The sequence below is a fragment of the Mastigoproctus giganteus genome, chromosome 6 (assembly GCF_048544385.1).
Source record: "Mastigoproctus giganteus isolate SK-2022 chromosome 6, ASM4854438v1, whole genome shotgun sequence".
NCBI lineage: Eukaryota > Metazoa > Arthropoda > Arachnida > Uropygi > Thelyphonidae > Mastigoproctus > Mastigoproctus giganteus.
In genome coordinates, this window is record NC_143580.1 from 173425532 (window position 1) to 173453426 (window position 27895).

General features: G+C 39.1%; 1 protein-coding gene across 2 annotated transcripts in view; it reads left to right on the forward strand.

Annotated features, from left to right (window-relative positions):
• The window catches only part of Cog2 (conserved oligomeric Golgi complex subunit 2), a 462981-nt gene that overhangs the window by 135286 nt on the left and 299800 nt on the right, over positions 1–27895 (forward strand). The gene's annotated exons all lie outside the window — the stretch shown is intronic.

A 27895-nucleotide genomic window follows, 5' to 3' on the forward strand; every position in this document is an offset into this window, starting at 1 on the left:
TAAAAGACCCAATAGCAAAGGACCTGAGTAGTGGAGTGGTATACAGGATAAAATGCCCGGATTGTGGGGAATGTTATGTGGGCGAGACAAAACGACGGCTCAAGGATCGTCTGGGGGAGCATGCAAATGCTATAAAAACTGCTGATTACAACAAGTCTGCTGTGGCCGAGCATTTTTGGGAGAGGCAGCATCAAATCTCCCCAGAGGATGCGGTTATTGTGGATAGAGTGCATGGGTTCAGGGACCATAAATGGCTCGAGAGCTTATGAATCATGAATAGGGACAGAGGTATGCATATGCATCCTCTGTTTGAAACCATTGTCCTAAGTACGGATGAACGGTTTTGCTTGACACGCTCCTGAGCTGTTTCCGCTTCCAGTTCAGACCATCCGCCGACTGAACCACGTGTATAAGTACCGTGAGCCTGTTATATAAGGAAGTGTTGCAGGAAGTTTTGTTACTGCTGAGGAAGGAAGCCGATGCTTCCGAAAGCTCCAGGTTTCTTATTGTTTTTAATCCGGTTTATTTTAGTATATTTTATTGCAAGGATTTTATTACAGTTTTAATGTTTTCACAATGTACATAATTTAATTTATTATAATATCAGTTTTTGTAAATACATAGTGTAGTAATTTTATTTATTTTAATTTGTAAATTTTCAGTTACAGTAAAACACTTATTCTTATGGTTGGTGTATGAGTTTATTTATTGCTAAGATATGAATTTTCCCAACCTCAGAGACCTTTTTCAGGATATCAAGCTTAATGTCCAAGTTTGCAGACGATACGAAGGTTGGTAGGGTTGTTAAGGACAGTACACTGCTGCAACAGGATCTAGAAAAGTTGAACAGATGGGCTGAGAGGTGGCAAATGAAGTTTAACATTGACAAATGTAAAGTACTACATATGGGAAGCAGCAACCCTAGAGTGATGTATCAACTCTGTGGTACTATACTGACAGTGGTAGAGAACGAAAAGGACCTGGGAGTAATTGTGCAGGCAGATATGAAATTTTCTGAGCGGTGCAGACGGTCTACAAGAGTAGCTCATAGTGTCTTGTCAATGATATACTGGAATTTTTCTATTAGGGATAAGGTGATTATCTCCTTATATAAGGCAATGGTCAGGCACACCTTGAGTACTGTATACAGGTATGGAGGCCTCATTTTAAGAAGGTTGTAGAGCTGTTGGAATGAGTACAGAGAAGGGCAACAAGATTAGTGAGTGGAACAAAGGGTTGCTCTTATGAAGAAAGGCTTAAATTTTGCAAATTACAGTGTCTGGAGACTAGGCACCTGCGAGGTGATCTGATGAGGTGTATAAAGCCTTGAATGGTTTGAGCATGCTCATTGGTGATGGAATTGTTCCTCTTGCTCAGAATAATCATTTGAGAGGGCATAAATTCAAATTGAGGAAAGACAGATGTAGGATAGATGTGCGGAAATTTGTCTTTAGCCAGCGGGTGGTTGGTTGGTGGAACAGACTTCCATCCTTTGTTGTGGAAGTTGATAGCCTGAATAAATTTAAGGCTGAGCTGGACAGGTACTTGGACCGAACGGAGGGGTGAAATGGAGCGTGTTTTTTTTTTTTTTTTTGGGCTGACGCTGCATAAGCTTGCTTTCTTGCATCATATGCCTCTGCTAAAGTTCTGTCCATAATGACATCCCACTTCCAGAACTGAACTTTATTAGCCTCAAGATGCTGCTTAATCTCATTATAGTACCTCACTCTTTTCCACTTCTGATCTGCATGTGCTTTAGGAACACACCTTGAAGAAACCTTCTTCTTTCCTAAAATTGATTGTCCAGAAATTTGGGAAGTTATAGCTTGGAGAATCCCCAGGAAAGCAGCAAGATCCAAACCAACTGTAGTCCCTTTACTAAACTGATTCCTTTCAGGGGCTCACATCTCGTGAGTATGGGCTTGGCACACCAAGGGTCCTGAGCTGGATATCATCATTCTTCTTCCTTGGTGATTCCCTTTTACATCTCTCTCTCTCTCTCTCTCTCTCTCTCTCTCTCTCTCTCTCTCTCTCTCTCTCTCTCTCATCTCTCTCTCTCTCTCTCTCTGAGGGAGACTCAGAATTTATTTTTTTTTTGGCTGGTGCAGCATAAGCCTTAGGCTTCCTTTCACCATATGGCCATTACTAATCGAAAGGCACTTCCCATTCAACACTCTGCTCTTTGTGAACGGTTTGATTATAGACCCAGTCTTAATAGCGAAAAACAGAGCTCTCCTGTGACAAGTGGCTAAACACATACTAACGAATCTCCGCGAACTAAATATAACCACAGTGTTACATCCTTCCTCTCCATTCATCCTGACTTTACAGTCTAGATATCTAGAGAGCACACTCCTTCCAATCAGATGACTCTGGTATTTTATGTTTGCTTGAATTGCAGTTCTCATGCATTAGCCGAGAAGTTAGTGATAGCCTAGTCACGCAGTTGTGTGCACTTAATGTCAACTACATGTGTCAATAATTTTGCCTCATGTTAATTGTACTCTATTCTATTTGTATGCTTTATGCTTACTGTAAGCCCTTATAACTGTTGCATTAGTTGTTCTGTGGCAAGCCTCAGCATTGTCAGCATGTTTTTTGTACTGAATTGATGGCACATTTCATGGCCACACTGGTCTGGCACTTTGTCCAGGAATGCCTCTTGGACAAACCTTCAACTACTGGCTTGTCTGGAGCTGTCGTCTCTATGCATAGGAATGAGTTACTGAGAGCTAATAAACGGAATTTTATTTATTTATTTATTTATTTAAAACATTCACAACAATGGATCAATATGAAGTTTGTGTAAACCTGGGGAAAAGTCCCTCAGAAACTTACAATATTACCTATAAACCCAAATAAACCCAAACTTACCAACGAGTAAGTATGAAGACAAACTTACCAATGAACTTAAGAACAATGCGAACTTGCCAACAAACTTAAGAACAGCACAATATGAGGGAATACATAATAAGAACCTATCAGTTTGCCCCTGGAGAGACTGTGCATGGCTTTTGGAGTAGAATTTTCTCTGTGGGCTGTACTGATTAACAGGAGAGACTATTTCTACAGGGATGAGATACACTTGGAGCAGAATGGTATTAAGGGTAAGTTGCTACAATGGATAAAAAGATGGTTCAGTGGGAGAAGACAGAGGGTGGTAATTAATGGGTGCTGCTCTTCAGGGACTAATGTTATTAGAGGAGTCCCACATGGTTTGGTGTTGGGTCCTCTGTTGTTTTGTATATTTATCATTGATATTGATGAAGGTATATCAGGCTTAGTGTTGAAGTTTGCAGATGATACAAAGGTTGGCAGGGTTGTTAATGATAGTAATGGCAGTGTGCTACTGCATCTGCCCAAATTATCTAGATGGGCTAAGAAGTGGCAACCGAAGTTTAACCTTGACAAATGCAAAGTACTGCATGTGGGTAGAAGTAACCCAAGAGAAAAGTACCAACTCTGTGGTACTACACTTAAGGTGGTAGAAAATGAAAAAGACCTGGGAGTAATTGTGCAGTCAGATATGAAGTTTCTAAGCAATGCAGACAGGCTGCCAGGGCAGGTCATGGGGTTTTGTCAATGATATATAGGAATTTTGCTAGCAGGGAAAGGGAGGTGATTGTCCCTCTGTATAAGGCAATGGTGAGGCCACGCCTTGAGTACTGCGCACAGGTCTGGAGGTCTCATTTTAGGAAGGATGTAGATTTGCTTGAGCATGTACAGAGAAGGGAAACAAGATTGGTGAGGGGAATGAAGGGATCCTCTTACCAAGAGAGGCTTAAGTTCTGCAAATTGCAGTAGCTGGAGACTAGGCACCAGCGTGGTGATCTGATTGAGGTGTATAAGAAGTTTAATAGCTTAAGTTTAAGAAGTTTTAATATTATGTAAGGCCTTGAATGGGTTGAGCATGCTGAATTCTGATTGGATCCTTCCGCTTGTTCAGATTATGAACCTAAGGGGACATAAATTCAAATTAAGAAAAGACAGATGTAGAATAGATATGCGGAAATTTGCTTTTAGCCAGCGGGTGGTTAATTGCTGGAACAAACTTCCATCTGTCATTGTGGAAGTTGATAGGTTAAATAAATGTAAGGAGGAACTGGACAGGCATTTGGAGGGTATGGTGTGTTTTTTTTTAGCTGATGCTGCATAAGCTCATACACTTGCTTTCTTGCATAACATGCCACTACCACCACTACTACTACTACTTAAATAGAAGGGATGCAAGAATATTTGCTGATACTGTCGAGGCAGTATCAGCAAATTAGGTGGCTACCAAGTTAGGTGGGTCAGAAAACTGCTAGCCTTGGGGGACGTGAACACCTGGAAACCTGAGTATACCGCAAGCCAGTGTGGTGTGGTCAGTTCACCAACTACATATCTGGCCACACCCCAAGCCATCTCAACAGCACCGTCTGCACCCTGTTCTCCCAGGCTTGGAGCCACTCCAGCACAGATGAAGCTAGGCACAACGAAATTTCCAGTGAGGACAGACTCAGTCAATTGTGACTGTCCAACCCACATATTGGACAAGTGCTTATTGCAAGCTCAGGAGCTCGCAATCCACCTGAGACCACTATCAACGCATGACAATGTACCTACCACCTACATTCCTTACTATCTGGCCATGTCGGGTCAGATTTCAAAAATCCTTCGAGAATACAACATAAAATGCGGGCAGCTACCTGGTAGAAACTTGCATTCTCTGGTTTCCAATGTGAAGGCTCCGGTCGCCCCTCTCTTGCGCAACAGTGTAGTATACCGTAAAGCTGTTACAATCTTTGCATAATCTGCAAAGATTGTAACAGCTGCTACATAGGGGGAGACCTCGAGACACCTTTAAGACTGCCTTGTACAGCACAAAAGATCGATTTGTCTTGCTGAGACTGACCAATTCGCAATCGTAGAACACTTCTGGTTGTCCCAGAAGTGTTCTACGAATGATTGACTATGAATGATTGACTAGTCCTGACACTTTCACCACTGCCTCTGTCTAGAGTTGCTTAATATATCATTGTAATTCAAGAACTATGAACCACAGCAAGGGAATGAGACTACACCCTCTCTTGGAGGCAACTGTTTCGAGACTAGATAAGTGCTGGAAGCATAACCACACATGTCCATGCAGCAACAATGAACACCAACCTAGTGGTTGAATGGTCAACCTCATGCCCATGCATGCCTCATTGCGAGCACAACTGTATCCTTCGTCAGCAAATTCTGTTAGTATTTGCTGACGAAGAGCCCCGTTTAGCCTCGAAAGCTATAAACCATTTGTAATCAAATGTGTATTAAAATTTTTACTGGATATACGTATTTATATTTATTCCTATTTCTATTTGGTTAATCACCCTGATATTTATTTTTAGGTCTAGAAACATTACCTTTGTGTTTTCTCTGTTCGTTTTTCTTAAGGTTAGATCATTGTGATAGATATCCTTTTTGATCTCCTCTAAGTTGCTCTCAAAAGAAATGTCATCGATGTATCTGTATGTCTTAATTTGGTTTTTATTCTTTTTGTTGTATTATTTTTTGTAGTGATGTAGGAAAAGGTTCGCTGCCATTACTGAGAATTTATATGTATTTGCCGTCGTATATGTAGTTGTTGAATAGGCAGAAATATGTATACACTGTCCATTGGCTATCGTTTATTATTAATTTTTCTTCATGATCACTAAAATATGTGTCCAGTACTGTTTTGAATTTGTCTAACTGGTATGGCAGTGAATAGGTTGGAGAAGACGTGTTTCTATTTTGGTTGTATTATGATGTTTGATATATTGTATCATTTTGGCATTACTATTATCCAAGTTTCTTCTATGTTCATGTACATTTATTTTAGTATTTTTTCGAACTTATTGCCTATGATACTGGTGTAGCAATTTCTTCCGCTGGTAATATATCTGAAACTAACTGGTGTTTTATGGAATTTGGGTATCATATATAAGAACGGTAAATTAGTATTGTCTATTCTTGCTTTTAATTTTTTGTGTCATTCCAGTATCTTGTTCACTGTGCTCATGTTGTTACTGACTCTGTTGTATGTGTTGCTTTTAGTAATTTCATCTTTTTTTTTACCTATAATGGCAAAGTTATTGGTGGCTTTATCTATGCTCGCAATTATGAATTTATTTTGTAATTCTTTAATCTGCCTATCTGTTTTGCCTAATTAACTATTGCCGTTTGTTTAATGATGACAGCACAAACCTTTTGATAAGGTTTATGCTGTCATCCAATATACATCTAATCCAACTGTTGAATTCTTCAATTGGTACTTCATATTTAATGGATAGTTTGTAACTGAACTGTAATAGGTCACACTATTTTATAGGTATAACTATTTTCTTACTTTATTCCAATTATTCTTGTAGTTGGGCCTAAATTTAAAACCCTGTTTTGTAAGGTTCCTTAAACTATTATTATTATTAGACATATGGTTCAAGGAAGCCTGAGACGTAGGCTGCACCAGCCAAAAAAAAAATTTCTGAATTACCCTGAGAGCGAGAGAGAGAGAGAGAGAGAGAGAGAGAGAGAGAGAGAAAACAAGAGTCAGAAGTAGAAGGGAATCACCAAGAATAGAAGAAAGAATGATGATATCCAGCTCAGGACCCTAGGTGTGCCAAGCCCATACTCACCAGATGTGAGCCCCGGGGATTATTTCTAAATTGCCTGTAAGAACATGTTGATGGTCTGTATTTATAAACTTTTTATACCTGATTTGGTTACAGTAATAGTTTTGTGCTGTATCTAAGTCTTTAGCTATGACTTTATAATTACAAATTCTTAATCTTGGAATTCTTAATCTAGGAATTCTTAATTCTTCAAGTTCTTAATCTAGGAATTCTTAATTCTTCAAATTCTTAATCTAGGCTATGTCTAGCAATAATGGCTGTACTCTTTTAGTGGTGGTAATAATCATTGGTATTTTTGTAAAATATTTATCCATCTCACTTGGTCAAACCTTTTGTCTAGATATTTAATTCTACAGTATTCTTTGTTTTGTGTTGCCTTTTCTATGTTTTTGATTCTGTATTTTCCTATCCATAATGAGGTTGATTAGATGTAGATTCTTCATTTTGTGTTGGTAAATCTTATTAGGGCTTTTTATTTACTGTGTTTTAGGCTTAATACTTGTATTTTTATTGATCTGATGTGAATCACTTCTTGGTCCCAGTCTGATAACATTTTTCTAAAATCCACAAACCTGTTTTTAGTATTCCGTTGCCTCTTTTTCTCTGAGATTTGTTCTGTGCTTTCCTTAACACAGGCTGGCCTCGATTAATACGATTAATTCGTCCCGCAAGTGCATCGCACAAAATGGAAATGCGTTAATCGAATATAATAATCAATAGGAAAAATTATAATTGGTCCTTGACCTTCTGGAATGTCCATAAAGAATTTTAAAAATACCTTTTAAATAACTTTTTAACTGTATACGATGTTAAAAGATAATGAAAATAATTGTGGAATTAAATGTTTCTTGCATAAAACAGCGGTTCCCAAACTGTGTGCCGCAGAATATTTTAAATTTTCGAGGGAAACACAGCAATACTCGACATCTGTTGGACACCGTGCGAACTATTAGCTCGAGGTAGTTCACAGTTTCAACATTTCTTATTAAGTTGTTTGGACCTAACTACTTAATAAATGGAGCTGTTAGGTATTTCTTTTGGTCTGGGTTTGCCATTAAAAAATTACTGAGACACTAAGGATGCCATGAACCGCGAAAGTTTGGGAACCTCTGACATAAAATACACAATGAAGAAATGACTGTTGCAAAAATATTTGAACAGTGTTGACTTTCTCTTTTCATCAGTCAATTTCCAATAGCTGACAACAATCTTCTCTAGGAAATGAAATGAAAGATACGATATGAAAGACTTCATCTAGTTCTTTTACTGTTATCTACTTCACGGTAACATTTTCATCTGGCTCATTTAAAAATAAGAATTTTTAAATGCAAGTCTGCATTGACTTTATTAGCGGGAGGCAAACAAGTAACACATCTTCTTCTGATGGTTGATGGAACACACCGAGGCGGGCAGCAGGCAAATGTTTGTTTATTGCCCATTTGATGCACGGTAAGCTTAACGCACAATTCAAATCTTTTTCAACTATTGCATAAAAAAAAAAAAAAAAAAAGATCGTGTTAACTGGAAATTTGTATCGTTTAAAGTGAAAAGTGGTATAATTTTTTCAAATAGTGGTAACTGAAAAACCTGTTAATTGAACTTGCGTTATGCAAGGCCTGGCTGTATGTCCACGCTGTTAAAGTTATTTGCAATACACCTGGGTGTAGACAAATATATATATATATATATTTTTTTTTTTTTTTTCGTGACCATGTTTATAAGTACAGTGATGAATAGGAAATACTCAATGAAATTCTGTTAAAAAAATGTTCTTAATTTAAAATTCTAAACTGCAGAGCTAAGAAATCTGCTTGCATGACTGATTAGTTTAGTTGTATACACACTGGCCAAAAAAATACCAAACATCAAATTGAGCTGCCTTTGTTTCAAATAACAGCACGCGTGCAGCATAGCATGGATTTTATAAGGGGTTTTAGTGTGTTTGTGTTTAATTGTAAGAATTCTTCCAGCAGAATAGTGCAAAGCTGAAGGAAGCAGATTTCATTTCCAAATAGCTCTCTCCAGCATATCCTACACATTCTCAGTAGGAATGAGATCAGATGGATTTGTGGGCCAGGGAAGATGGCAGGAATCTGTGTCATGTTCTCCGAATAATTCTGGCATGATGCACATTTGCATTGTTATCCATAAAATGTGGGCATCACATTCAGGATAAAAGTGTAACATTGCAGGGTGAAGTAGATCCGATACCAAATTCAGGTAATTCCTGGATGCCTTTCACTTTCTACCTGTATCAACAGACCCAGTTCATGCCAACAAAACACTTCCCATATCACGATACCACCTCCAGATGCTTAAGTTGTTTTAACAAGGCAAGCAGGATCCATTGCTTTGTTGAAATCCTTGCCACACTCTCTGCCTACCGTCAGTGCAAAACAATGTATTGTGATCTGTCTGACCACGACTTTTTCCATTGTCCAATCATGACATTTTCAGCACCACTGCAAACAGGTTTTCGGGTTTTCCTAAAAACAAGGGAATTCAATTCCCTGTGCAGAGTATGGGTTAAAATTAGGAAGTTTTTGGCTTGGTTGAATTCAGATGTTATTTTCTGCCCACTGGATGTTTTTTCCTTAGAGTCCTCCTTAAAGTACGATGGATTCGTACACCTTTGAGAAGTAGAAGGACCACTTTCTTTCAGTCATTAAAAACCACTGAGTTGGATACTTTTAGAAATCAGTTATACCTTTCTTAAATTGCAGCTAAAACTGCTTGAATCCTGCTAAATGTGTACCCATGATATGATCTTTTTCAAAGCCTGAGGGATGATGTGCCCCCCTACCCAATCTAGCTTCAGATTACTGCAGTCAGACAGTCTGTGCAGTCTTTATACTCAATGAGACGTATCATCACCACGCATTTGTGTACATCTGTTTCCATTTATTCATATTTATTTGATTTCTTCAATACAAACCTTAATACAAAAGTTTGTATTTAGCATTAGCAAATGTTGCAGGAAAGCAGCAGCCAAAAAAACATTTGGCTAAAGGCGAACTTCAACACATCTATTCTGCAAGTCCTTCCACAGTTTGAATTTGTGCTGTTTCATGTGCGTGTGTGGTCTGAACAGGAATCCCACAGCATTTAGCTTGCTCAATCCATTCAAAGCCTTATACAACTCAGTAAGCCTTATACACCTTAGGTCCTTGAGGTTGTTACAGATATACCAGACAAGCTGTACTTGCTACCTGGGAGTCTAAAACGCTGATGGAACTGATATTCGGGTGACACTCAAGTCAAGTGGACCCATTTTAGGCGAAGTCCGGGCGGTCTGTGACAGCCAAACCCTCTGTTTGCACCTTCACGATGGTGGGACTGTTAGTAATCCTGTGTATAACCTCCATGCACAAGTACATGGTGGGTGACCACCCAGGTGTCAACCATCGTAAGCAGGGGTCGAGGTGTGGTGTCCACACCACATGGAGGAATGCCGCCCCTCTATGTTACCAGGCAGTACTAGGTGGTAGATGATTCTCATCAACCAACGTAATACCACCACTTTGCTCATTGGAGGCTTGAAGTGGTTGAACCCATGTTTAGTCTCGAGAGCTAAGTTCCGGTCAACCTTTCCCTATCTCTTCCATCATGCAGTATGATTGATGACTTTTGAGGTTATGATGAACATCGTGGCGAGATCCAATATTCCTTACATTTCGAGGGTACAGCTCTAAAACGGTGTTTGCAGGCTGGCCGGCCGCTAGTTAGTACACCGGACCGAATCTATTGGTAACTCTCTAGGAGACTTCCGGATCAGCTAGTGTATAATCTTGCTAGCTCTACTCTGCCAGATAGTGACTGGAGGGAATCCGAGTAGTGTGTATGCTGGGAGCATTGTCGAGGCCACGTTATGTCAAGGATCTGGGCATATTCTTACCATGTGTAAGAATATGCCTATATCCAAAAATTTCATTACTTCGTACAGCACATTCCACCCACTTTTTCTTACTATTGAATACACCATCAATTGTAAAACTAATAGAGCAAGCTTATCTGTGAAAAGATCTAAACCTCCAAAGCACTTCCTAATTCATTTCACAAATATACGTGGTCTCAATTCTAATCTCAGCGATGTACATTTCCACTTGCAGTCTGCCAAACCTCATCTACTTTTTCTGACAGAATCTCAGTTATCGGTTGATTAAACTACTGCTCATCTCAGATGGCCAAATTATTCGCTGTATGATTCCTTTTGCCTCAAAGGTGATACTTGTGCATATGCCCATTCTAATATTCCCTGTCAGAGACTTGGCAATTTGGAATCTCCTCTCTTTCCCTCATTGTGTCAAATTCTTCTGTTGTCTCTACTGTTCTCCTAACTCCACTAATCATTTGGAGCTCTTTGACTTCCTCTCTTTGCAACTTGACTTGCTCCAGTCCAACTTTCTTAACAGTGAGGTAATTTTCCTTGGTGATTTTAATGTTCACAACTCCAGCTGGCTTCCGTTTTCTAGTCACACCAACCCATCTCGTCGAGATGGGTTGGTGTGAGTAGAAATTTTTTGGTTTGCAATTACTAATGACCTTGCACAGATTGTTCATTTACCTACAAGAATACCAGACAATCCTAATCATACAGCCAACACACTTAATCTTTTTCTCGCAAACAACCCTTCTAAGTACACGGTCAAAATGAGAAGTCCTTTAAGCACTTCAGATCACAACTTGGTGATTGTCTCTTCTCCAATGGAGCCTTTATCTCATGGCTATTCCCAACTTTGTGTTGCTTGGCATTACAAGAATGCAAAATGGGATGACCTGCGAGATTTCTTTTCTTCTTTTCCTTGGTTGGATTACTGTTTCAAAACTTCTGATGTCAACGTTTGCGCAGATAGTGTCAGTGAAATTATTCTTGCAGGAATGGAATCCTTTATTTCACACTCCACTTTAAAATCTCATCCTTTTTCTAAACCTTGGTTTTCCAATAAATGTGCTAAGGCTGTTCAAGAGAAGAATGTTGCATATCGTAATTGGCTTGTTTTTAATTCTTCAGTTTCATTTTCTGCCTACACTAAAGCTTGCAACAATTGTAAAGCAGTTATTAATCAGTTCACACTAGAGTTTGAACAGGCTAAGAGTAGAAAACTTGCTTCTTGCCCTAATGGTAGCCGAGCATTCTGGTCTCTTGCCAAAGCTATTGGCTGCAACTTTTGTCCATCTCTGCTCCCACCTCTGTCCAAACCAGATGGTTCTGTTGTCACTTCAGCCAAGGATAAAGCTGACCTGCTAGCATCCCATTTTTCTTCCAACTCATGTATTAATGATCTTGGTATAACACCTCCCACCATTCCCAACACGCTCCATTTAATGTCTCCTGTGGTCTTCTGTCAGAAGGATTTTGACGAATCTCGATGCTAAGAAAGCTCCAGGTCCCGATGGTATTTCTCCACTTGTTTTCAAAACCTGTGCTCCTGAACTTACTCCTATTCTTTGCCGCCTTTTTTTCACTTTCTTATTCCAAAGGTGTTTTTCCTTCTGCTTGGAAATTTGCTCATATTCAGAAAATTTGCTCATATTCCTGAAAAGGGTGGCAAATCCCTCCCATCCAATTATCGTCCCATTGCAGTTACTTCTACTCTTTCTAAAGTAATGGAGAAGTCAATTAACCGCCAACTTTTAAACTACCTAGAAACCTTCTATCTGATCAACGATCGCCAGTATGGATTCCGTCAGTGTCGATCCATTGGTGATATTCTGGCTTACCCATTTATGGACTAATTTAGTGGAAAGGTTCGGTGAAACACGAGTAGTTGCTCTTGACATCTCAAAGGCTTTTGATCGTATTTGGCATAAGGGTCTTCTAAACAAGCTTCCATCTTACGGTTTGCCAACTGTTTTTAGTAATTGGTTATCCAGTTTTCTCTCTGATCGCTCACTGAGGGTGATGGTAGATGGCTGTCTGCCTTCTAACTTCTCCACTAATGCCAGTGTCCCCCAAGGTTCAGTTCTTTCCCCCACTCTTTTACTGTTGTATATTAATGACCTTCTTCCATTGACTGGAAATTCTATCCATAGTTTTGCTGATGATAGCACATTGCATTCCACTTTCCATTTTGGGAAACCTTGTCCTGCTCAACCAGCTTCAACTTCTCGAAAATCTGCTACCAATTCCTTAAATGCCGATCTTCAGGTAATTCTCCAGTGGGGCAAAGACAACCTAGTTGATCTCAACCCTTCTAAGGCGCCTCCGTAGCCAGGTGGGAAAGAGCAGCAGTGCGTAGCACACGCTTCTTGATTAGACCGGGGTTCGAGCCCGTCACCACCAAATACGGAGGATGCGGAAAGGTCAGGAATGACCACCGTATTTTCACAGAGCAATATGGCCTTAGTTGCTAATGCTCCTAAAAACCAAATAACAACAACATCAACCCTTCTAAAACTCAGTCTTGTCTTATATCTCGCAAAAAAGGATTCTTCTGCACCTATGCTTATCTTTAGTGACACTCCGATTTCTAGGCCAAATGATATATCACTTTTGGAGATTACCCTGACTTCTAATCTCTCTCTTGGCACAAGCACATCTGCATCTAAAAAACTTGGTTTTCTGTTTCACTCTCGGCGTTACTTTTTTTCCAAACAGCTGCTCACTCTGTATAAATCGCAAATTCGCCCTCTTATGGAATATTGTTCGCACATCTGGGGTGGGAACATTATTGCCCCTAAAAGCTCTCTCAGGCTTCTAGATTCCATTCAGAAGAGGGCAGTTAGGTTAATTAATGATTCGTCTCTAACAGAGTCTCTCTACTCGCTGTCTCATTGACGTACTGTTTCTGTTGTATGCCTCTTCTACAGATACTTCCATGGGCACTGTTCTTCTGTATTAGCTTCTATAATTCCTGCTCTCTCTCTTTCAAAACAGTCCGAACACATGCTGCCACCAGCCAACATCTATTTGCTGTCCAACTTCAAACTCACAGAATCAACTTTTCATCTCTTCCTTTATTCATTCAACTGCTGTTTTCTGGAACAACCTTCCTTCATACGTATTTCCTGAAAATTAGTCTACAGAAGTTCAAGTCCAATGTCAGCAAATATCTTCTTTCGCGTTTTCAACCTCCAACCTAAGCATGGTACTAAGTACTATAGGTTCTAATACCCCTCGTGTTTGGGGTTTACATAAAAAAAAAAAATTAATAAATAAAAAAAAATAAGATCTCCATGCATGTGCCTAGTTTCCAGACACTGCAATTTGCAGAACTGAATCTGTTTTTTTTTTTCATAAGAGCAGCCTCTTTGTTCTGCTTACCAATCTCATTTCCCTTCTCGGTACTCATTCCAGCAGTTCCACAACCTTCCAAAAATGAAGCTTCCAGACCTGCTGTATTCAGTAATCGAGACGTGACCTGACCAATGCATTATACAAGGGGATAATCACCACCCTATCCCTGCTATCAAAATCCTGTACATCATTGGCAACTCTCCATGAGCTGTCTATACAGCCTAGCCTGTCTGCACTGCTCAGAGAACTTTATTTTTGACTGCACAATTTCGCCACGTCAGTGTTTAACTTCAGTTTCCATTTCTCAGCCCATCTGCCCAACTTTCCTTATAACCTTTCCTCCTCTCCGTAGTTGGAACCTCCTCCCCTTCCCATTGCTCTTTTCACCTGATGGACAAATCCATCCACTCTTTTAATACCCCCCAAGATGGATGGGCATCCAATTTGGTCTGCTGACGAGGTTACTAGGAGACGGTCGTGTTCAAAGCCGCTAAGTGGATTTTTCTTATTTATTGATTTGAAATTATTGTTTTTCTAAAACTTTTGATTTAAATTTAGTAGTATAACATTATTTTGTGATTTTCTGATTAATTTGGTGTATTTATTCTTTACTCGGCCTTGTAATTGCATAAAAGTATCGGTAAGGGTATCCACGTGTTTGCAACTCCGCTGAACGAGAAGTTCTTTAGCCATATTTAGCCGCTTGATTGAATATTTTTTACGTCGACTTATTTCTGTAAGTATCTTATAGACCTAGTAAGGGTCTTTAGTTTATTCTGAATTGAGACAGCGAGATTTGAAAGTTCATTAATACTTAAGTGTCCGTAAATTTACCGTTCGTAACTTTCCCGCCTGTGATACAATAGTTATATGCCGTACTAGATAGCGTTAGTTGAACTTCGTTAGTAGTTAAATTGTAATTTTAAATAAATACATATAACGACTTAGATTACAAACGTAATATAATTAATTATATTTAACATAATTAATAACATAACATAATTATAATTAATTAAAAAATTAATAGAATCATGACTCAGACCAGAGCAGCAAAGCAAAAGGCTCAAGCTAATGGAAGTGCTGTGGCTCAGAGCAGAACTGAGGGGGGGCAGTTGTCCTCTGACTCACAGCCTTATAAAATGCACTGTTTGCTTGATGTTTGCAGAGCAATTGGGTACGGGACATGATACTGCCATGGGGGATGTCTTTGTGTGTGCGCGATGCAAGGAGTGTATCGATATCAGGCAACAACTCAGCGTTCTTGTGGGCCTATATGAGAACTTGAAGGACAGGGTGGATGCCCTCGAAGAAACTAAATTGAGGGGCCCATCAAGCTCTCAGCTGCCCACATCAACGCCAGAGCTTGCACTTGGGCATCACGTGACACAGAGGCAACCCCCGAGGCAGAATGCGCTGGTCCCGAAGGAACTAGTAGTTGTTGGTGACTCTATTGTCAGGGAAACGGGGAACATGCTTTGTAAAAAGGATAGGTGGAACAGGACCAGGGTATGTCTGCCAGGGGCAAAGGTTGATGACGTTGTAGAGCGAATATCATCTTTTAAGGGCACAAAAGGTGATATAGTTGTACACGTTGGCACTAATTATTTTAAGAGTAGAAGACCGGCAGAATTACTTAACAAGTACAGGTCACTGTTGAACAAAAGCCGAGAATTAGGGTTGAATTTGAAAGTGTCTGCAATTCTGCCCAGACATGATAGGAGGGAGTATATGATGAGAGCCTTGTCGATCAATTCGTCCCTGGAAAGATTGTGCAAGGCTCAAGGGGTAGAATTTTTTTCAGCCTGGATTGTACTTGTTAACAGGAGAGATTGCTTTTACAGGGATGAGATACATTTAAATAGAAAGGGTGCAAGAATATTTGCTGATGCTATCGAGGCAGTGTTAGGTGGGTTGGAAAACTGCTAGCTTGGGGGGGGGGAGACAAAGACCAATAGATTGACAGTAGCCACTGGCAGAGGTGAAAGAGATTCTTGCACTGCTTCTATTAGAATGAGCAGAAGCCTGAAAAGCAAGATGCATGATATTTCAGAGACTGCTGGGAGCCATTGCGGTACAAGTAAACACATGGGTTGTGTTAGGGTAGCTAAGAATAGAAACAGGTGCAGGTATACTTGCGTGTACACCAATGCGAGGAGTTTAGTAAATAAATTTGATGAATTTGAGGTATTGCTCAAAACATCAAAGGCAGATATTGTTGGGATATCAGAGATGTGGTGTCACACAGATATAAGGGATGCAGAACTGGAATTTGGGGAGTACAACGTCTACAGAAAGGATAGACAGGATAGGAAGGGGGGAGGGGTTATGCTATTAGTTAAGAAACACATAAAAACCAAGGAAGTGAAGCCAGTCGACATCGCTGGACAGTGCAGTGTTGAGTCAGTTTGGTGTGACATAAGCATTGGGAGATCAAAATTGAGAGTAGGAGTGTGCTATAGGCCTAATGACTCTGATGAGTATAATAAGAAACTGTACAGGGAAATAGAGTGGGCCAGTAAATCAGAGAGTCTTATAATGGGAGATTTTAATTTCCCAGATATTGACTGGAATTTGGGGGCTGGTCACTCACACACTAACATGGCTTTTGTGGATTTACTGGAGGTTTGTTTTGTACATCAGCATGTTCAGGAGGCAAATAGAAGGAGTAACACTCTTGATCTGATTATCAGTAGTGATTCTTCATGCATTAAGAATCTGCAGATAAATGAACCACTAGGTGGCAGTGATCACAGTGTGCTGAAGTGGGATTTACTCAAAGAGGTAACTACCATTAGGGGTAAAGGGAAGGGTTATTGCTTTCATAAAGTCGACTACGATGGACTGAGACAGTATTTAAATTCTATACAGTGGGACCAACTGATGATGTTACCAACAGCAAATTCAAAATGGGAAGCATTCAAAGAACTTATCTTGGAAGCTACTAGGCTTTACATACCAACTAAGAAATATTGTTCAAGGTTTAGGCCAAAATGGATGTCAGATGAACTAATGAGGCATATGGCAGAGAAGAAAAATGCATGGGATACTTACAAATTAACACATGACACAGAAGCCTATGATAGATACAAGTTGATATGCAACCAAGTTACAAAGGAGGTTAGGCAGGCGAAGGCAGATTACGAGAAATCCTTGGCAAGGGATGCAAAGAAAAACAGCAAAGAGTTCTTTACTTATGTAAACTCTAGAAGGAAGGGAATGAATCAGATTGGTCCACTTGATATTGATGGGTCAACTGTTGATGATCCTGCTCAGGTAGCTAACAAACTAAATGAATATTTTGCATCGACATTCACACATGAGGAGTTATTCAGCGAGGGGAATGCCAGAGGTGTATTCAACTCTAGTAGTAAGCTACAGAATCTTGAAATAACTGGGAGTAAAGTGGAGGAGAAACTGTTGAAGATAAACACAAGAAAGGCACCCGGGGTGGATGGGATCTATCCAGTTATATTAAAGGAGGCAGCAAAGGAAGTAAGCAAACCCTTAGCCATAATTATGAGAGCTTCCTTGGACTCAGGGGAGGTACCCATAGACTGGAAATGTGCAAATGTGACCCCAATTCACAAAGGAGGATCAAAGGCTGACACAAGTAATTATAGACCTGTGAGCTTAACTTCTGTTCCAGGAAAATTAATGGAGGCATTGGTTAAAGAAGCACTGCAGGATCATTTAGACAAGACTTCAGTTATAGCTCGGACATAGCATGGTTTTGTTAAGGGGAAGTCTTGCCTGACCAATTTGATTGGATACTATGACGCAGTCACAAAAGAACTGGATGCAGGGAATAGCTTTGATATTATATACTTGGATCTTAGAAAGGCTTTTGATGCTGTTGCACATGGAAGACTGCTACACAAATTGGAGCAGTGTGACATTGGAGGCAAATTGCTGTTATGGATAAAGGGGTGGTTGAGGGGGAGAAGACAGAGTGGTAATCAATGGACACTGCTCATCGTGGACTAATGTTATTAGTAGAGTCCCTCAGGGCTCAGTGTTGGGTCCATTATTGTTTTCTGTATTTTTAAATGATATTGATGATGGTATATCAAGCTTAATGTCCAAGTTTGCAGACGATACAAAGGTTGGCAGGGTTGTCAAGGCCACTACTGACACTATGCTGCTGCAACAGGATCTGGAAAGGTTGAGCAGATGGGCCGAGAGGTGGCAAATGAAGTTTAACATTGACAAATGTAAAGTACTACACATGGGAAACAGCAACCCCAGAGCAACGTATGAACTCTGTGGTACTACACTGACAGTGGTTGAGCATGAAAGGGACTTGGGGGGTGGTTGTGCAGGCAGATATGAAGTTCTCTGAGCAGTGCAGACAGGCTGCAAGAGTAGCCCATGGAGTATTGTCAATGATATACAGGAATTTTTCCAGCAGGGATAAGGAGGTGATTATTCCCTTGTATAAGGCAATGGTCAGGCAACACCTAGAGTACTGTATACAGGTCTGGAGGCCTCATTTCAAGAAGGATGTAGAGCTGCTGGAACGAGTACAGAGAAGGGCAACAAGATTAGTGAATGGAACAAAGGGGTGCTCTTACGAAGAAAGGCTTATGTTTTGCAAATTACAGTGTCTGGAGACTAGGCACCAGCGAGGTGATCTGATAGAGGTGTATAAAGTCTTGAATGGTTTGAGCATGCTCAATGCTGATGGGATTCTTCTTCTAGCTCAGAATAATCACCTGAGAGGGCATAAATTCAAATTGAGGAAAGACAGATGTAGGACAGACGTGCGGAAATTTGCCTTTAGCCAGCGGGTGGTTGGTTGGTGGAACAGACTTCCATCCCTTGTAGTGGAGGTTGATAGCCTAAATAGGTTTAAGGCTCAGCTGGACAGGTATTTTGAACGAATAGAGGGGTGAAGTGGAAGTGGGTTTTTTTTTTTTTTTGGCTGATGCTGCATAAGCTTGCTTTCTTGCATCAAATGCCTCTACTAATGCTAATAATTTTAGGGGTTCCGAACCGTCACCCCTTTTCCATTTACATTTTTACTTCCCTCATTTTTTTCCCTGTTACCTCACTGTGAAGGACACCACAGGGTTTGCCATGCCAGAGTCTGTTTCTTCCTGCCGACCGGCCTGCCTTCCCGGGGTGAAGGACGGTAACTAGGAGTTTGTAGCCTCCACAGATCCCTAGGCTAAGTGGCTGGGCGAACAACAAAATAACACAACATTTCACAAACACTGACCAACTCACACAATCTGGCCTCAGTTGATATTATTGCTAATATTAACTGTCCAGTGCATTTACAGAGTTCTGTAAATGTCACAGAGTATACCAATTGCAGAGCTAGGGAGGACCCACCAGTGCTGCTAATCAAATTACACTATAGTATGTCCTTTTTGTATACATTGTACTCCCCATATTCAAATTATACATCCCTTATATCTGAGTGACCATGTTTCTGAAATCCCAATAATGTTTGCATTTTTCATGACCAGCACTTCAAATTCATCAAATTTATTTACTGTATTCATTGCATTGGTGTATATACAAGTATATGTGCACCTGTTCCTGATAATACACCTTGAATACCTTGATACTTGATAATACACTCTACAAGTGAGAAAGCTATAACAAAAATGTTGCCCTTCTTTATCCAGAAGGATTTGGAAGTGATGATCTCCCAAATCAGGAAAATAAATTTGGTTAGGATACATCCTTGTAGAGACCAGAAGTGACAGACATTCAGAATAGCTCCTCTGAGTCACATCTATTGGAGGAATGCATATACAGTTAGGCCCCATAAGACACTTAACTCATCCAGTGGTGTCATCGCTAAATGGGATCTCATGGAAGTGTCAGAAGAGGAAATCTGTTCTGAATTAAAACCCCAAGGAGTGACAACTGTGAAACAAATCTTCATGCGTAGGGACGGGAAACTTGTTCCTACTAGAAACATTGTCCTGACCTTTAATTCACCAAAGTATTCTAATGAAATAAAAGCTGTCTATATAAGCAAGAGGGAATTCCCCCTCTTGCTCAGAATAATCATTTGAGAGGGCATAAATTGAAATTGAGGAAAAGACAGATGTAGGATAGATGTGCAGAAGTTTGCCTTTAGCCAGAGGGTAGTTGGTTGGTGGAACAGACTTGCATCCTTTGTTGTGGAAGTTGATAGCCTAAATAAATTTAATGCTGAGCTGGACAGGTACTTGGAATCAACGGAGGGATGAAATGGGAGCGTGTTTTTTTTTTTTTTTTTTTTTTGGCTGATGCTGCATAAGCTTGCTTTCTTGCATCATGTGCCTCTACTAATGCTAATATCAACTGTCCAGTGCATCCATATGTTCGAAGTCCATTAAGGTGCTTTAAGTGTCAGAAATATGGACACTCACAAATGAGTTGTTGTGGAGCTGCTGCATGTGCTCAGTGTGCTGCAGAAGACCACAAAACTGTCATCTTCTGCCACAAAACCCACCTGCATTTTAACTGCCAAGGAGAACACCCTGCATACTCATGAGCATGCCAGAGGTGGAAGGAAGAAAAAGAAATACAAAGATTTAAGGTAGAACTGAACATACCATATCAGGAGGCGAGAAAAATGGTGAGACCTATGAATGCAAATAAACCAACCTATGCTCAGAAGGTAGCAGGGAAATGTTCCATTGGAACTCAGATTGGCATGACTATTCCACCAAAGGTCGTTCGCACCCATCACATGTTACTTGCTAAGTTCAATTAAACCTGCACAGAAGGATAAATTAGCTGCCACTCCTATATCCATACCTCCTAATTCTCCACAGTAACAAAAGAAATCGCTGGAGAAAAGAATAAGAAACTGACATTTATCCCAGTTCTCAAGAAAAAATGGATGTCGAGGAGAAGGTGGAACCTGATGAAAGTCTTGGGACTCTTTGCAGAGGAGGAAATGGACACAGGACAGCGTCCAAGGCTGAGAATAGAGCCGTCAGCACCGCCGAAGCTACCTGACAGATTCTCCAAGCCCAGATAATGGCTAAATTCCTACAGCATTTTACAGTGGAATTGTCTTGGATTCTGGCGAAATACTGACAACATCAAGGCCCTCCTGCATAAACACGAGCCAATCTGCATTTGCTTGCCCGAGACACATTTAAAGGCTAAAGAAAACCCATCAATTCATAATACTACTATCATGTGTGTGGATAGAACTGGGGATGTAAGGCAGGAGTTGCAATCTTTGTGGGCAGCCAGACCCCATTCCAACCTGTGCCACTTTCACTAACTTAGAAGCAGTAGCAATTCGGCTTATGGTTGGGTTTTTATTAACAGTCTGTTCCATTTACTTTCCACCTGGGGCCGACGTCTCCTAGACAGACCTTGATGATCTTATAGTGCAACTGCCATCCCTTGTCCTGCTTCTTGGGGATTTCAGTGGACATAACACCCTATGGGGTAGTGCTAACATTAATGGAAGGAGATGTGTCATAGAGCATTTGCTCACTGACGACGACCTTTCTCTTCGGATTGTGGGAACTAACACCTTCCATTTGCCTACCAGTACGTTTTATGCCATTGATCTTTTTTTGTGCCCCTTCCATCCTTTCACTTACATGGCAGATAGAAGAAAACCTGTATGGAAGTGATCACTTCCTCATGATGGCATGCTTACATAGTGGGAGACTAGACCCCATTCCACCCTGTGCTGTCTTATTGATCAGTCTGACTGGAATGCATTTCAACAATTGGCAAATTTTGACATCACCGCAGTCAATCAAGAGCCTATCAATGATGCAGTTACATACATCACAGAAAGTATTGGCCATGCAGCTGCAATTCTCATTCCAAAAACGTCTATCAGTTTCCACCATTTCTCAAACCATGGTGGAATTCCGAATGCACAGCAGCCAAAAAAGTTGCAAAACAAAACCTGGGGGATATTCCTATGATATCTCACCATTGCTAACCTTATAGCCTTTAAATGCATACATGCCAATGCACGTTTTGCCCAACATCAGAGTCAATCCAAACATCCTGGATTGTTTTACATCTTCTATTACTCAGGCGACCAGCTCTAAGGTAGTCTGGGACAAAATCCGGAAAATAAAGGGAAAATTCACAGCACACTCCTCTTCGGTCCTGGAATATAATGGATACACTATTACAGATCCAACTTCAATAGCCAACGTTGTTGGGGACTCTTTCTAACATCTCAGCATTTTACGATTCAGCTTTTTACCATTAAAATGAACTCCATTACTGAACAATTTCCTCTAACCACAAACAGTGCACTCTATGTTGATGACTTCAGCATATTTCCCCAGTCATGTGATATGAGGGTTATTAAGAGACAACTGCAACAAGCCAATGGTTTCAGGTTCTCTCTGGAGAAGACTGTTTGCATTCATTTTTGTTGCAAGTGTTTTTTGATCCTTAGCTACATTGGTGTCATGGGAAATGATTTGGCGGACTCCAAAGCCAAATCAGTGACCCATTATTACTCTTGTCTGTTAGTCCCCTATACAGACTACAGGCAAGTAATACAAAAGAAACTGTTTTCGCAGTGGCAACACTCTTGGCACAGGCAGGCTGAATATAAGTTATATGAGATTAAGCCTGTAATTGAACATTGGGTATCTAGTCTGTGTAGGGACTGTAAAGAGGAAGTTGTTCTAGCTCGGCTCTGCATAGGACACAGTCATCTGACGCATGCTTTTCTGCACAGGGCTGATGGCTCTCCTATGGGTGAGCATTGTGACACCATTTTAACTGTGGAACATTTCTTTACTGAGTGTACTAGATTTTTAAATGCATGCTGTTTATGTTATAGCACTTTTAATTTAACCATCTGACTGAGCCTTATACATGCAGTCAGATTTTAACCGACAAAGACAATATGTCCAAAATTTTTAAGATTTTAATATTTCTTTTTACCTGATTTTACTTTTATCTAAATTTACTTGTCTTTTAGCCATTTGTACATATTGGTATATCATTTTTAAGTAACTTGTTTTAATATATTTAAATATCGGACTTGGTATATCACAATGCTGAGTTGACACCTAATATCTTTACACTCCTTACAACCAGCACACACAAAGACATTCTCCTTAGCGATATCACGTCCCATTCCTGATAGCCCTGCAAACATCAGACTTGCCGTACATCTCATAAGGCTGTGATTTGGAGGACAACTGCCTGCCCTCAGTTCTCCCTAGAGCTATGGTACTCCACTAGCTTGAGCCCTTTGCTTTGCTGCTCTGCTCTGAGGATTTTCGTTCATATTCAGTATAATTAAAAATATATTTAACAAATATCTAATGCAGTAATAACACTACGCACCAGTTATGCTACGAAGTTTGTGTTACTAAATATGCAGGGTGTCTCAAAAATATTGGTACAAACGTGTAGGGGAAGTAGGTAACATCTAAAGGAATGTGAGTCGCATCGGAACCTGTAACCGTAAGTCGGTAGATGGCACTGTTCATCAGTTCGCGAGAGGGAAAATTTCTGGTTTACTCATTCAAGCAGTAGTCGCCATACGAAGAGCATGCATCGATATACGAACTGTGAGCTGGCAGACATGCACCTAGTGTATGGATTAGCAGAGGGCAATGGACGAGCCGCTCAACGAATTTATGGAGAACGCTTCCCAGACAGACAGACATATACCGGACCACCGTTTGTTTGCGCGTGTGGCTTTTGCGCAGTGGTTTCTCCAAGAAAGTGTTCAAGACTTGAATTTTCCAGCCTATGTTTTATTCACGGATGAGGCTTATTTCACTCGGGAAGGCTTATTCAATCAGCACAATGCTCGTGTGGGCTCATGACAACCCACACGGTGTGCACCCCCATGCGGCACAATATTGCTTTGCAATAAATGTGTGGGCAGGTATGGTCGGTGACTGCTTAGTCGACCCATACCTGTTACCATCCCGCATGAACTCCGCTAAATAGCGGATCTTTCTTGAACAAGTTCTACCAGGGTTATTTGACAGTGTTCCAGCAAATGTGAGATGCAACATTTGGTTTCAACATGACGAGGCGCCTGCCCATTATGGAAGGTGGTGTGTTCGTGACCATTTTAACAGGTGTTTTGGGTGTCGATGGATTGGCTGTGGGGGACCTGTTGCCTGGCCCCCACACTCACCTGATTTATCGAGCCTTGATTTCTTTCTGTGCGGGGCCCTCAAATCTGTCGTGTGTGAATTGCCTGTGGAGACGGAAATGGATCTCGTGATGAGACTCTTTTGCACTGCTGCTACTGTCAGAGAAACTCTAGGTGTGTTCGACCGTGTCTGCCAATCCGTGCTGCGTCTGTGTCACGCATGCATCGCGTCTCATGATGGAACCTTCGAACATCTATTGTAACATCATGAAATGCATCCATCTCATACTCCATTGTTAATATTATGTCAAATAAATGTCTGCCACTAATTACTATCTTGTGTCATTTCTGCTTTTTGTGCCTCTGCTACTACTTTTCCGTGACGTTTCTGGTTATGGGTTCCTATGCAATTCACATTCCTTTAGATGTTACCTACCTCCCCTAAACATTTGTACCAATATTTTTGAGACACGCTGTATATTTAAAATATAGTTTACGTTACTATATATTATTAAAATTCAATATTCCTTATCAATTAACCAGTTATGCAGCAATAACACTACCATGCTACCAAGTTTGTGTTATTTGTATTAGGCTGTACCTTATGTTTGGAAGTTAAGTTAATTATAATATATAATAAACTTATACAACTAATGCAAACCTGAGTGATTCGAACTTAAGAGCCACCTATTTACCATAATAAAAAAATTTGAGTTCCCCTACTATGACAACGGTGGCAAGATTCAAATGATACACATTCCTTAAGTAGTAACCTCTAAAATCTCTAACTAAATAAAAACATTATATAATAGAGCATGACTAGGAGTATAAAGTCATATTATATTGTCATATTAATATTTAATATGACAATTATGTCAAAAAAACTCGGTAAACTTCTTCAAAAACTTTTGGTTTCTTGGAGTTTAAAAATATGTAGAAATGTTTATCAGCAGTAATGCTCTTTTTAATTAATAGAAGCATATAATAAAGAATAGCAGTTGACAATAGTTGTTATTATTATTTTATTAACTTAAATCAAGTTTGACCACATGAATGGTTACAATATGCACTTTAATCAAACTTAGCCTGGAATAAATAATTCCACCCATGGGAGGAGGGAGGTGTATAGGTTGTCTATTTCCTTTTCTTCTATTTATTTTATTTAAAATTTTTTAAATTATTATTTTACTCTTTTTTTACTTTCTTTTTCAATTCCTACTATTAGTTCACACTCTCCCTATATGTATTTATATATCTTGTTCAAATTTTCAATCGTTAATAAAATACTTTTTATTCATACACTCAAGTTCAAATAAATTTTTTTAAACTTGTAGTGGATGACACTTGATGTTAATACAGTTTTTCAAATATTAATTCAATAATTAAATTTAATTAATTAATTTTAGTTTTATATTGGAGAAAAAACTTTCTCTTATATAAGATATTTAGCAGGATATAAATTTAGGAATAAATACCGTCAATGGCGAAGCGTGTAGATCGCTGGAAAAAAATTTCTTTTTCAGATTCTTTTTTCATTCTGGGTTCTAGTCTGAGTCAAGGAGGGAACAAAATGGAAAATGAAAATGTGAATAAAAATAATAGTCCAACACCGTATATAGAAAGGAAAATTGCAAGGAAATTTTCTTTCTATTTTGCCACTTAATATTGTGATTCTGTCATATGTATATACATATTTATATTAATTGTAATTATTTAATAAAAAGTACAGCAGGCACCCGTTATAACGCGGTTCGCTTTACGCTGATTCGCTATAATGCTGCTTTTATATTATAACCCGTATCTGACTATAACACTGTCACAAATCACTATAACGCTCTTTTACAGATTACATTTTTGACATATTTAATGATATCGTTTCATTTGATGGAGTTGATAGCTTGAAAATGAATAGCAAAACAGCATTAAAACGTTTCCCACGCCGACTTGAGAAATTTTCCCATGCTCAGTGAAATTTAATTGCAGTAAGTGACTTGTTATGTAGTTCTGAGATCAACATTTTAAGAAATGATCAAATATATTGCTTGTAATATTTGCGTTATATGCATTTATCCGAAGTCTAGTCATCACTCAGTACAGTATTAGACATCGTGCGTAACGGAAAGTTTACTTGAACATTGTATCATAATTAATTCAACCAACGCAGTTACATTTTCGAAGAGCTAATAATGACCGATAGGAATGAAAAAGCAACAACGTCTGGGCGCAGTAAAAAGACCATAAATGTAAGAAAAGGCCTGAATTTGAAAATTAAATTAGACGTTTTGAAGCGAATCGATTCTGGTCAACGACAAGCGGATGTGTGCCATAATTTAGGACTTGCAACTTTAACTGTAAGAACAATTATAAAAAAAAAAAAATAATAAAGAATTAATTTTAGCAGCGGGAAAGATAGCTGTTCCACTGCAAGCAACTAGGGCTAGGCTGACTATTAGGATTGAAATGGAAAGACTTTAATTTTATTGAAGATAATATTCCAATGCAGAATTCAGTTAAGTTAAATATTAAAAAAAAAAAAAAAAAAAAAGAGAGAGAAAGAGATTAGCCAATATGATGATCTGAAGAAAACTCGCCTAAAAAAAAAAAAATGTGGAACCATTTAAAACTGGTAAGGGCTGGTAGAATAGATTTAAAATCCAGGGAGAAGCCTAGTGCAGATCAAGGAGCCGAAACTTTCAAAAAAGAACTTGTTAAAATTATTGAAGAGGGGTATTATGTGTTATACTTCTCAACAAGTTTTTAACATAGATGAAGCATGACTTTTGTGGAAACGAATGCCTAAAAGAAGTTTCATATTGAAAGAAGAAAAAACATGCCAAGTCTCAAAGCGGCGAAGGATCAGTTGACTTTATTGTTGGGTGGTAATTAAACTGCGGGCCATTTAAAATTAATACCCCTTTTAGTTTATTTGGAAGAGGGCCAAAGTTCAACTCAAAATCCACACATTTTTCATGATTAAATTCATCCATTAAATTAAATCAATTAAATTCATTATTTTACCTCGAATTTTAAGTTTACTTTTGATACGCAAGTAGTTACCACATAATTATACGTATGTAATGCAGAATATTTGAATATTAAATATTTTGACCGACATTTGTGCATCTTTTCATTACTGTTTATTATTGATTAGGAAATACCTATGGCACTGACCCCCAGCTCATAAATACATATGTTACCTTATGGGAAAGCGGCACTCGCTTAGCGCGGATTCACTTAGCGCTCTGTTTTTCCGGAACGAATGATCAGCGTTAAGCAGGGGTCACCTGTAACTAAAATAAAATTTTTCTTTGTTGACCTAAGTAGGAATTGACTTAAAAAATTTTTTTTTTATATTACTTGTTTATTATTATATTACTCTTTTTTTTTCTTTCTCTTTTATTATTTATTTTACTCTTTTTTTTTTTATTTATTTATTTTTTTGCTGGTGCAGCAGAAGCCTTAGGCTTCCTTGTATCACTTGCCATTACTAATACTAGATCGTAGATATAGCTTAGCTTAATTTTCAGCACTCACCTCATAGTAATCTACTTAGTTTGTTGAAAGTTTAACCACATACGTAGGTTATGAAATTTTAAAAACTTAAAGAAATTATAAATTTATAAATTACTAAATTATGGGCTTTAGAAATTTTTAAATTTATAATTTCTTTGTAAGTTTTTAAAATTTCATAACTACTATGTACGTGGTGAAAATTTCAACAAACTAAGTGGATTACTATGAGGTGAGTGCTGAAAATTAAGCTAAGCTATATCTATGATCTAGTCATTACATCACAGCACATAAGGACTCCTTAATATATCATCAGTTAATACTAAATACTTGTGGCACTACTGACTGATTAATATAAATTTTGTGTATAGTTGACATTTATTTAAAAATACTCTTAAAAGTATATTAAAAAAGATTATTACTTTGCTGCACTGCAGCAGTATATCAACATTG